The following is a 12099-nucleotide window of genomic DNA, read 5'->3' as shown; positions in this document are numbered from 1 at the left end:
CTTTTCAAGTATAATAATTAATACATCAGGTTTTGTTCCCAAAGAAAGAAAAACATTTTCTTGGTTTTGTGTCCACCATGGCTGCATTTCCCTGACTTAATAGTTGATGTGATTTGGGACAAAATAACTGTATGAAGATAAACACTGAAATGGTTTTGAATGTGAGATCAGAACAAAAGCCGGAATAGTAAAGCCATCTATTAATACCGAACATCTATATTTCATACACAGTTCCTTTCTTCCCTTCTCTCCATCCTCATTTCATTATACGCTTTTTTTCTCTCATTTGTGTTTTGCTATAGAAGCACCACCTTCCCTGATTCACTCTCTTCCATTATTTTGATCTAAGGTTGGAAATGCTCCTCTTTACAACACTGAGGTCTAAAGGTCAGAGCTACATACAGGTACAAAGTTCAGAGTCCTAGACTGACCTCTCAGACACTGGATAAATCTGTATATGAAAAATTTACTGCTGACTGCAGAGACGTGGAAATATGATGACTATTTGTTTCAAGGCCTTATTTGACAAAAAAGACATTTTAACCCTAACGCTCCCTGGGTGCAAGGAATGCTGCCCTCTGCTCCTGTATCTGTTCACTACTGGTGTGTTGGATGGGATAAATGCAAAGACAAATTCACTGCTCACTGTTCACAGTGTGTGTGCAATCATGGAGATTTACATTATTTTTTTATTCCCACATCATTGTTGTCATGGGAACAGTCTTGTCTCTGTGAAGATGATGTTGAACAGAGGGGAATCTCAGATTCCTTGCCTCTACACTGAATCTCCTCTGACCACACCTGACCCTCCCTTTTACCAAAAGCAGCAGCTCCCAGCACCTCTACAGGAACCCCACAGCCCAGCTCTCTACACACCACCTCTGCATCCTGCTGGTCAAAGTCAGCATCACACACCGTGCCCCAAGTCTTCCCACGAAGCACCTCTACTCTCCCAGAGCACATACTTCCACTGAATGACTTTTATTGCAGAACATGCAGGGCTTTGTGAATGCACTTGAACTACCGATTGTGCTTGGGGTTTGTTTCTTATGTGACTGTAACTTTTGCTCAGACACTGACACTGGTGAAACAGCCGTAGCAAAACTGCTTCCGATTTTGAGTATGGTTTATGTTCCCTTTTTGATTCTGAGGTTTTGTTCAATGGACTTTGAATTTCTCCAAAGTTTGGATCCAGCATTTTTCAAGATTGTTTATCAATAAATGCAAGTAAATCTTTAAATGTGGCTCTCTGTTTGTGTTTGTCATAGATGTTACAAACAACTAATCTCCATTTTTAACGAAGCTTGAATGGTAACTTTGACACAATGACCTTTACATTGGAGGGTGTTTCAAGATCTGTGATGTAATCCATCTCCTGCATTGCGTTGTGGCAACTTTTCCAAAAAATGGCATAAGACTTCAGGCCAGATGCATCTTCTGCCTTGATAGCAGGCCACCTCAGTGCTTTATCCATGAAGGCATTTGATCTTATTTCCAAAATGCCATTCAGGCTGTTCCTTATCCTCCTTATATCCTCTATCCGGTGGAAAACAACTGCGCACAAGATTCCTTGCTTCTCCAGATGTGTATTGTTCCAAGTAGTATAGCCTTTGTTGCATATTGTCAGTTTTGGTTTCAATGGTTTGCTCAAAAGATTTAATGAAAGATCTGAACTGAAGTGGGTCGCCATAAAAGACAGAGATTTGTCTTTGTGGAAGCTGAGACAATGCGTTTTGCTTTAATAGCAGCTCTGCAATTTCATTTTGCTTTTTTATGACATCAGCGAGAGCATCGTTATTGTGCGAACGAGGGAGATCTTTCTCTGATTTAACCTGAGATGGAGTGGGATTGGGTTTATTTGAACCATTTTGGTCAGGGCATATTCTTTGCTTTGTTTGCACGTTTTCTGTTGTCGTTGGGATAATATATTCGGTTGACGTTCTAGACGAAGTTGCGAAATGACTCATTTCCGTGTGTAAAAACTGGGACTCGGTAAGGACTTTTATTTTAGCTCCGGCTTCAGCTATGTTAGCCTGAAGTTTAAGTTTTTCTTTCTTCGCTTTTATTCGCACTTCTTCCATGTCTAATTCAAGCTGATCATCCAGTGATCCAGTCATCGAGCGCTAGACGCTTTGCTGCCCCAACTGGAGGCTTCACTTGGAATCTTTTCTGAGGTCTGTGAAACGCTGTCATGTGGCGACACGGATTCAACAACAGCAGCACCTTGCAAAGCATCAGCCACTTCCACAAGTTCACCACCCACTTGATCAGCTTTAAGCCAAAATTCAACACCATTAAGAAACGATTTAAATCGTCTTAGTTTTGGTTCATACCAGTCATTATGATAGTGCTCCTTTTCCTCATCCGACAGTAGAGATTGTAATCCCATAAACTCATCCATGTACTGAATAAAAACAATAAACTGTTGTTTTACTTGTGTCACCAGCCTCTATAAGGCATTTATTTCATTACGCTTTCGCGTGAGGACACCCAGCTTTCCTCTACGTAACGCCATTAATTTAAACAGTTTCTCTTCCTTCCCAACCACTGTCTCATCATCTAATTCTTGATCCTGCATTTTTACTCTTTTATTCTTTTCAGAGGGTAATCAACATTTAAAAAGGCGCGGGAGTCCAAACTTCTCTTGATCACAGCGGCCCAGTTTTCGGTCATTCAAATATTACTCACGGTTCACCACGGATGGTCTTCCAAACTTAAAGCTCTTCTTTTCCCGATAGGTCAAGCCTTCAGACTCCATAATCCAAACACAATTTCGACTTTTATGTGTTGACCATTCGTTCCATGCCGTGGAAAAAAGTACAAGCCTGCCTGGATTAATGCACACTTCTCGCTCGCCCTGGGTATCGTTGATATATAATTTATTTTGTCCGTTTACAGCAAGAAAAGTTGAGTGAAACGTGTTTGTAAATTAATCCCTGTAGTCATACTTAACGAAAAACTGGTTATAACATGAACTGGTGAGGAGAAACGTGGTCAAAATAGTGTGTTTAACCAAGCTCCCCTTTTCCATCGGCTCAACCCCAAAATTCAACTGCGCCCTACGTCACATAGATTTTGCCCTCTTACGTGGCATCAAACACGACGTTTGGCACATCAAACATAAATAAATAATATCAGTCACAATCTTTCAATAATTATTCAGATTTCAAACATAAATCTAAATTCAACACGTAAAACGAAAATGGCTATAACACTGAAAATTTCACTTTAAAATGACAGCAGATCAGTTATTCTCTATGGGTGTTGATTTCCTAAGACGATTTGCTTTTGTACTTCTATAAATTAATGTCTTGGGTGTTTTAATCTCAGTAACAATTTAAGTGTGTCTCTGAATGCGATCTAATTTTTTATGACAATGTAATTTCAAAAATGGCCAGGGCAAATGTTTCCAAATAATTTAACCACCACATTACTAATATTCTGTTTAAATGAGAATAAAAATGAGAATAGATTTAAAAATACATCAGTTGAAGTGCAATCATATGACTGATCTTAATGAGTGTCACAGGAAAATCATGCTTTCACGAGCTGAGCTGAGCTGAGCTGACTTGTCAAAGCTGATAAACGTTTCACTGTAACGTTAGAATTACTCTGCAGAACAGAATGGAGTTAGGTGATAGTATACATGCTGATCCAAATTGTTCTGAGGACAAGTTTGATGGAGATGAAAGTGGGGCCTCTAATGAAAATATGTGTCTCAGTGAGGAAACCCTTCCACCATCTCAAGTGAGAGTAACGTCAAAAAGAATTTCAGACAAAGCCAGGTAAGTGCTTTCTCTTTCTTTCACCCTCTCTCTCACACACACACACGCACACACACACACACGCACACGCACACGCACACACACACACACACACGCACGCACACACACGCACACACACACACACAATCACAAAATGTAAAACTTCCATACACATTTGCTTGCGTGGTCAAATATGTGCACAGTGAAATGACTTTTTTGCTCTACTGATATGAACATGTAATACAACGACAACAGCAATATTAATAATAACAATAATAATAATAATAAAAATAATAATAATAATAATAATTCACTGAATGATGTATGAAATGAGACATTTTAAACATTTTAGTTTGGAGAGAGGAAAAAAAAAGAACTGTAAGACCTACAGTTTGCTGAGCCATTTTCACAGAAGCACCAAAAAACAAAAACAAAACAACAACAACAACAAAACAAACACAAACAGTCCTTTTTAGTTCCTTTTTAACATGGTTAAAGGAAGAGCAGAAGAGCAGTTTCTCAAAAAAAATATTTTGAATTTGAAAATCACTGAATAAACCTTTTATTAGTTGGAAGTGGTTAGTTATGATTTTACCACAAGACACATAATTATTTAATTGGGCTAAATCATTTCTAATGGGATGTGACGGTGTGGGAATTGTCAGTTCATGATCATGTGACGGAGTGGTCTCATTTAGTTGTTGTAAAGCAACATGCTTCATGCATGCCGTATGCAACACTAAACTTATTTGTGATTAAGATGTGTTGCATATAGCCCCTTACACAGAGAGCTAGAGACAGCAGAGTTCTCATCAACTCATCAGAGCTGACACAGACTCACTCCTCTGTAATATCATTCTTATGTGGTAGAACAAAACGGAGTTGAGTGATGATGTGTATGCCAATACAGGATTTACTGAGAGCAAGAGGTCTCATGGAGATGAAAGTGGGAATGATTATGGGAACACATGCACCAGTGAGGAAATCCCCCCACCATCTACAATGACAGTGATGCCAAAAGGACACTCACATGTTCAGGACTCAGGTAAACACTCTCTCTCTGTCTCTCTGTCTCTCTCTCCCTTTCTTTCACTCTCTGTCTCTCTCTCTAAACACACCTATTTTTTTGCTTGCGCGGTGGTTTGACCACATGTACATGCACCGAAGGGTCTTGTGTTGTTTCTCTTTATCTAAGCATTTAATATTACAACAACAACAATAAATAATAACAGCCAGAAATATATAAATGAAACATATATCCAAAAATTTCTCCTCTCAGGAAGTGACACTTCAGTCAGCAGATTCTATAGACTGACTACAGTGTGTCTGGGGCTGCTGTGTGTTCTTCTGCTGGCTGCTGTCATGGTGCTGTGTATCAACAGACACCAGTTACAAACCAGTTACAACAACCTGACCATGGAGAGAGACCAGTTTCTGCCTGGTTACAACAGTCCTGATGATTTACAAATGAAATAAGATGTTCCTACAGCCCTGAAGGACAAGTTACAGTCCAATCTGACCCTTCAGGAACAGCAGTGGAGAAAGGAGATTAATGAGCTGAACAAACTGCTGAGTCAAAATCCCTCTGTCCGCGGTGAGTAGCACTTTTTGACTTTAAGCTCTAAATATGATGACACTGACTGTACTCTAAATATGATGACATTGACTCTACCCTAAATATGATGACATTGTAATGTTCTGTGGTGTGGTTATTTAAAATGTGTGTTGAGACACTGCTCAGAGAACATAATTTACCAAGCTGTCAATGACTTCACTATGGGAGAGTGCAGTAAAATTATGTGCAGTTTGTCTTAATTTATCATTTATCATTAAAAAAAGAAAGATACATTTTCCCTGCAAAGATCTCAGAGCGCGTAAGTGTGTTCTAGAGAAGAGACTGAAAACGGTAACCATTTCACTCTAAGAACTATCGTCATGTGAACATGGGAGTGGTGTAGACCTGTCTGGTGCAGATCTCCCATAAGTATGTAAATAAAAATGACTAGAGCTGAACAGAGATCTGTTGGATTAGTCGACAGAGCTGTACACAAGTTCATATGACCTGAGACTCGGGGTTAAAATCGGACATGGATTTGTCTCATAAGTTGCAGTGAATGTGAAACATGGGCACAAACAGAAACTGTGTGAGGAAATTGAAGTGTATGCGTTTGACTGAATTTATCACTAGCGAGAACTTTAACACTTATTCCATTAGTGCTAGAAATAGATGCACAACTGACACTTCCTCTTTCTGGACTCAAAGACGTAAAATAACAAAGTTTATCTGTTTAAAATGATCCCTATACACAGTTAACTCCTAGCGCGGGGATCCCCCTCTTACCTGTTCTTCTCCCCACGCCAGTCGAAAACAACCAAAGCCAATCCGTAGTCCAAAACCGTAGTCAAACAATAACAAAAGTCAAACACGATACACAGCGAGTAGTTACAACACAAGAGAGCACAAGAGCGAACGCAACGAGACCAAAATCTACCAACAGTTAAAAAGCGGCATCTTTAAATTTCCGCGCCCCGTCTCCGGTTGGCCATCTGACGAGGGGCACTCCATCTTTGGTTGGCTGGCTGGGAACACGGAGGTGGGACGCAACACCAGGCCAGGTGGGGAGTGGCAGCTGTTTCGCGCCACCGCTGGATCCCTGCGTCAGGTGACAGGGGAGAGGAGAGAGAGAGGGAGAGAAAAACAAGACACAGGACGCAACAAGACGCAAACACACACACACAAATGCGCCGCACGTAACAGTATCATTTATTTATGATCATGTGACCATGCATGCAAGCATTTGTGTGTGTATAATGACACAGTGTCGAATACACTGTGTCAGTACACACACAGAAAACCAGAGACTGTAAAGTTCTGAGACACTCCTCAGTGCTCAAATAAACTTCACTGTAACATCAGTATCAGTCAGCAGAAGAGAAGGCAGTTGCATGAGGTTATTTATGTTTAAACTCTGGCCATTAACTCTGATACATATAAGAGTGGGGAAGTTTTGAAGATATGGCAACCAAACTCAGGTTAGCTCAGCTGTCAACTAATAGTACTGCTAACCTAAGAGGAAACCCAGTTCCTCAGAATTCTCTCTCTTTCTCTCTCTGTCACATACACACACACACACTCATTTGATGGTATGTGTGCTTGCTTCTTAATTTTTTTCTTCATTTCATTTTTTTTTCACACATCTAATGCTGACTCCATTGTACTCAGCAGGAACTGATACTGCAAAGAACACATTTAAAGAACAAGCTACACTTTTTCAGGGGCTGCTGTGTGCTCTCCTGGGGGGTGTTCCAGAAAGCAGGTTTAGTGAAAACTCTGAGTTTTTTAACTCAGAACAAGCAGTAAACCTCCTAACGGAAGAGCCTCATGGCTTTGTTTTGCTTGGGGAATGAAGCCATAGGGCTCTTCTGTTGGGAGGTTTATTACTGGTTCTGAGTTAACTAACTGAACGTTTTCACTAAACCCGCTTTCTGGAATACCCCCTGTTCACAGCTGTTATTGTTCTGTGTTTCAACCACTTACCACCCACTTACAACCACTTACTGTGTTTCAGCCAGTTACAAACCACTTACAAACAGCCAAGGAAAAAGTCTAACGAAAGAGACCACTTGCAACAACCAAAACACAAAGAGACACCAGTAGGATACAAGCTAACGAGAGGGGCTGGTTACAAACAAATTACACTGGTTTAGCTGATATACAGAGACTGTTTACCAGTAAATTACATCAACTTTATTACAGATATACAGCAGCTACAAACTAATTACACTGACCTGAGAAATAGGATTGAACAGAGACAAAAGAGACAGAACACATCCTGAAAGAGAGAGATGAACTCAAGAAAAGTCTTTCTGAACTGGGTGAGTATTTGTAACTTTTCTTATTTATAACTGAGGAGACTCTGTCTTGTGTTTGTAATTTAATGCATAACCTTTTTAGTGCCCTATTGTTGTTGTTGTTGTTGCCATCCTCACTAGTATCATCTCTGTGTGTAGCCTGTGCATGTGTGTATATCTGTATGTATATCTGTTAACAAACAGCTCTTATTTCTCCTTTTTTCACTGTGTGAACAGATGAATACACTCTGCAGGGATGGAGGTACTTCAGCTCCAGTCTGTACTACATCTCCACTGAGAAAAAGACCCAGAGTCAGAGCTGACAGGACTGTAGAGATAGAGGAGCAGACCTGGTCATCAAAAACAGCAGAGAGGAACAGGTGAGAGAGACACTAAAGGGAAAACTCACAACACACTTATAGCAGGGAGTCTGGTGTTTAATGGACAAATATATGACTGGCATAATGTTTATCTGATGAACAATAGCATTTTAACACTGTTTTCACTTTCTGTCATAACAAGACTTTGTCACTACTTTGAGCACATACTGTGGTTGCTATGCTTGGATTGGTCTGGTCAACAACGGTTACTGGAAATGGGTGGATGACACAGCACTGAACACTGGGTAAGAGAGAACTGAATTTTACTGTAGTAATGAGTTGAATACTCGGAGTCAGAGTCAGCTGATTGTTTTAGAGACACAGCAGATTCATTCTCTGTTCTGTTTTAGATACTGGTATAACAACAACCCAGACGGATCGAGTACAGACTGTGTTGTCATTATGAATGGATATGACAGTGTGAGTTGTTGGTATGAATATGCATGTGGTAATAGTTACAAGTGGATCTGTGAGAGAAAGATGTTCCACTGAGGGTACTACAGACAACGTGGGTAACATTTCCTTCTCTCATATAAATGTGTGTATATAGTTTTGTGTTGAATTCTATTCATTTGTTGTCTTCTACTCCACTTGTTTTATTTTGTGGTGAAGATAAACAAGGAAGCCAGGACTTTAAACACAACACTGTAATGGATCTCTGTTTTGTTATTATTCTCAATTTTTTCATTCTTTCCTTTTATGTATGTCATATGAGTATGTTCAAACTTTTGCCGGAATACAGCAAGAGATTTCATGCGTTTATGTGAGATTAAAAAGTAAATATTATCCGACTGTCTCTAGTTTCAGGGTTTGTTCAAGAAACAAGAAACAAAATAAAATATTTTCTTTATTTCAAACAAAATTCCCCTTTTTTTAAAAGTGAACAAAATAAGGCAAAGCAACTCTGAATGCTTTTTAATGGTCCATTTCACGACTAGGCACTTCTAGCATCTTTTAGCATCTTACCATTAAATGGCAAGAGTGAATGCTTATACATAAATTGGGAAATGTGAACATATTGAAGATTTGACTTTCCTGATTTAGAGCTGGGTTCAGTTCAAATGGACTTCCCTTACCGAGTCTTCACACCTTATCACGTCAGGAAGGAGAGTTTGCTGCTATCTGTACAAGATCTTTTAACTGTAATAGAGTCAATTTAAGTAAAGAGTCTCCTATGTATCACTATCATAATGAAATACAAATCATGTCTCTCCCTGATTGCACTTGTGCTCCTCTCACCTTTAACCTCTCAGGGGGTGGACTGCCCCAGTGAGACCTACATTAGCTTGGCTTAGATTGATCTGACTGATGATGTTACAGAACTGGTATGAAAATGGGTGGATGTTACACATATAGCAGCGCATAAAAAGTTCACCATCAAAAACCTATTAAAGCACACAATTATAGCATGCACTAACAACAGACACATAGGCAGTGAGTACAATTAATAAACTACTTCAAGTCTTCAACTATTTCATCTATTTCAGACTTCATATAAGTCAACCTGATATGAAAATACATCAAAAGATAAAGTGAGATGTGAAGGAAAGAGGCTGGTTCTGGTTTAAAGACACACACACAAACAACCCATAACACCAGCACATATCTCTAGGTGTGATCAAAACGTTGAACTTCATATTCTGCAGTTTTGTGCCTTTGAATGTTGTAAAAGGAAGGTGTGACTGACTCATTGGCTTTAAGGCAACAAGTCCAGTGAGTTTTAGAGTTCAGATTGCTAACCATTACGGACCACAGAACCACCGAATGCCTCGTCATGACCTTAGGGTCCTCTGAGGGCACAAATTGCATGAACTCAGGCATGACGCCTCAGCTAGCAGAACACATGCTCTTTCAGCCCACAGAGAGTCTGTCTCACCGACCGCCTTTCCGATCAAAAATGAAAAAAAAAAAAAAAAAGAAAGAAAGAAAGAGGAAGAAGAACAAGAGCCACAACCACAACCACAACAAAACAACTAAGACTGCTCCCCAGGGGCTGAGAGTGATGTTTCTGTTCACCCAAAACTATTCCCTCTGCTGGAAATGATTCGTGTCACACTCATACAGAGAATGCTTAGTTCCACAACTTCACAAGAATCCACACTCCATATAACCAAGAACTACTGAACAGTTAAATTAGGCCCTCAAGGTTTGTGGCGTATGACACGGAGCCTTCACCATCACCCCATATAAAAAAATACTGTGGTATACTATAGTAAATAAACTGTAGTATACCCACAATTTTACTACAGCAAATACTGTAGTGTTTCTGAGCCATACTATAGTTATCTTTACTATAGTATGCTATGGTGTACTATAGTATACTATGGTGTACTATAGTAAATAAACTGTAGTATACCCTCCATTTCACTATAGTAAATACTGTAGTTATTATTCTACAGTATACTATAGGCATTGTACTATAGTATAGTACATCAAATGTGACAACATGTATGTTGTAATTGTATAGTGTATTTTGTAGTATTTTCACCATTAAATGATATTTTACAACAGGCAATGTTAGGCCTACAGTAGATTTAATGTATACATAGTAACCTACACTGCCATTTTCTAGAATGCAATATACAACAGTATACAACTATGTTCATTAACTAACTATAGTACCTACTATATTATATGACAATGTATAGTAATATAATGTAGTCTCTACTACAGTATACCACAATGTACAGTAACTTACTATAGACTGTGCTACATTATACCACAAAGAATAGGAAATTATTGTAATATGTACTATACTATACGACAATGTATAGTAACATACTATAGTACCTACGATAGTATAGTAGAGTATACCATAACATAATACAGAACACTACAGTAAACTACATACTATAGTACACTACAGAATTGTTTTCATGTGGGTCCTGCTTACCAATTTTGATAGAATGCTAAATACCTTGCTTTCTATTTTCTGTCGCACTGTCCTTTCCTGTCTATCAATTTTCTATCACGTTCCCTTTATTATATCTTTGATAAATATTGATCTTTTGTGGGAGAGACTCCCCGGTCAGGGCCAGATATGACCGAGTCCCTTCTCCACACTCAGTGTTCTGCTTCTTCTTTTTTAAAAATAAAGTCTAAGTTTCAAAAAGCAGTCAAAGTCTTCAGGAGTCCGATGCAGTGCAAGTTTATTGCATTCAGCAGTGAGCAAAATACAACAAACTGAGTCAGGTCCCGGGGAGTGACTGAATATAATACAGAAAATCATGCACTTATATCTAAAATTTTACCTGCATGCTAAACCTGTGTATCCAATAAGCACATAACACGGTTGTATGGTAACACCCCTTACATCATCTGTGTTTTGCATGGTCCAACCCATTCGCTTCCAGAAATTTCCCCAGATTTTCCCAGAATTCATTATTCCATACACCATTATTTCCGACTTGTCCATGTTTGGTTAAATAAAAAAAAAAAAAATTCAACCGTGTCCTCATTTTACCTCGGCTACCCAACCATGTCCCCAATTTCACCTCGGACACTTTACCCGTAATGCAGGTGTTAACTTATCAAATGTTGGGCTAGCTCATGCAAAAAGGATGCTGATGCAGCTGTATCCCAACCATTGCTTATTACTTCCTTATCACTTATCCTAGATTTTACCCTTTTTATTTTGCCTTCATGTTTTGCTGTCCTTGCATTTTCCCTTTTTGGTATGCCGAGGCCTTCTTCCGTTGGGTTCAACTTACAGAGGCCTTCTCCCATTTAAGAGGCCTTCTTACTTTTCTCCAACACTTTCCCTCTCCAAACTTCTTTCTCTATTTTCTCAATTGATGGTATGTCATTGGTTACTCGTCATTGACTTGGGTAGGTCACAATAGCATATAGGAAGGCGTGATTCCTGCTAAGGTGAGGGAAATCTGAGCCGCCAGTGTTGCGGATATTCCTTCAAGTCAGCAAAGCCTACTCCGTTTTCTTTAATTAGTAGCCTACGGTGGTTTAGTACGTTGAGACTCGTTTTGTACGTTTGGCTTTGGATAACGAACACTGACATAACAAGATCTTCTGTTGCCATAGAGTTTGGAACGCTGACATCACAATAGCTACCATTCCTGCAGAATCAATAACACCAACATCACAAT

The sequence above is a fragment of the Chanos chanos genome, chromosome 11 (assembly GCF_902362185.1).
Source record: "Chanos chanos chromosome 11, fChaCha1.1, whole genome shotgun sequence".
Classification (NCBI taxonomy): Eukaryota; Metazoa; Chordata; class Actinopteri; order Gonorynchiformes; family Chanidae; genus Chanos; species Chanos chanos.
Note: the sequence above shows the minus strand (reverse complement) of the source record.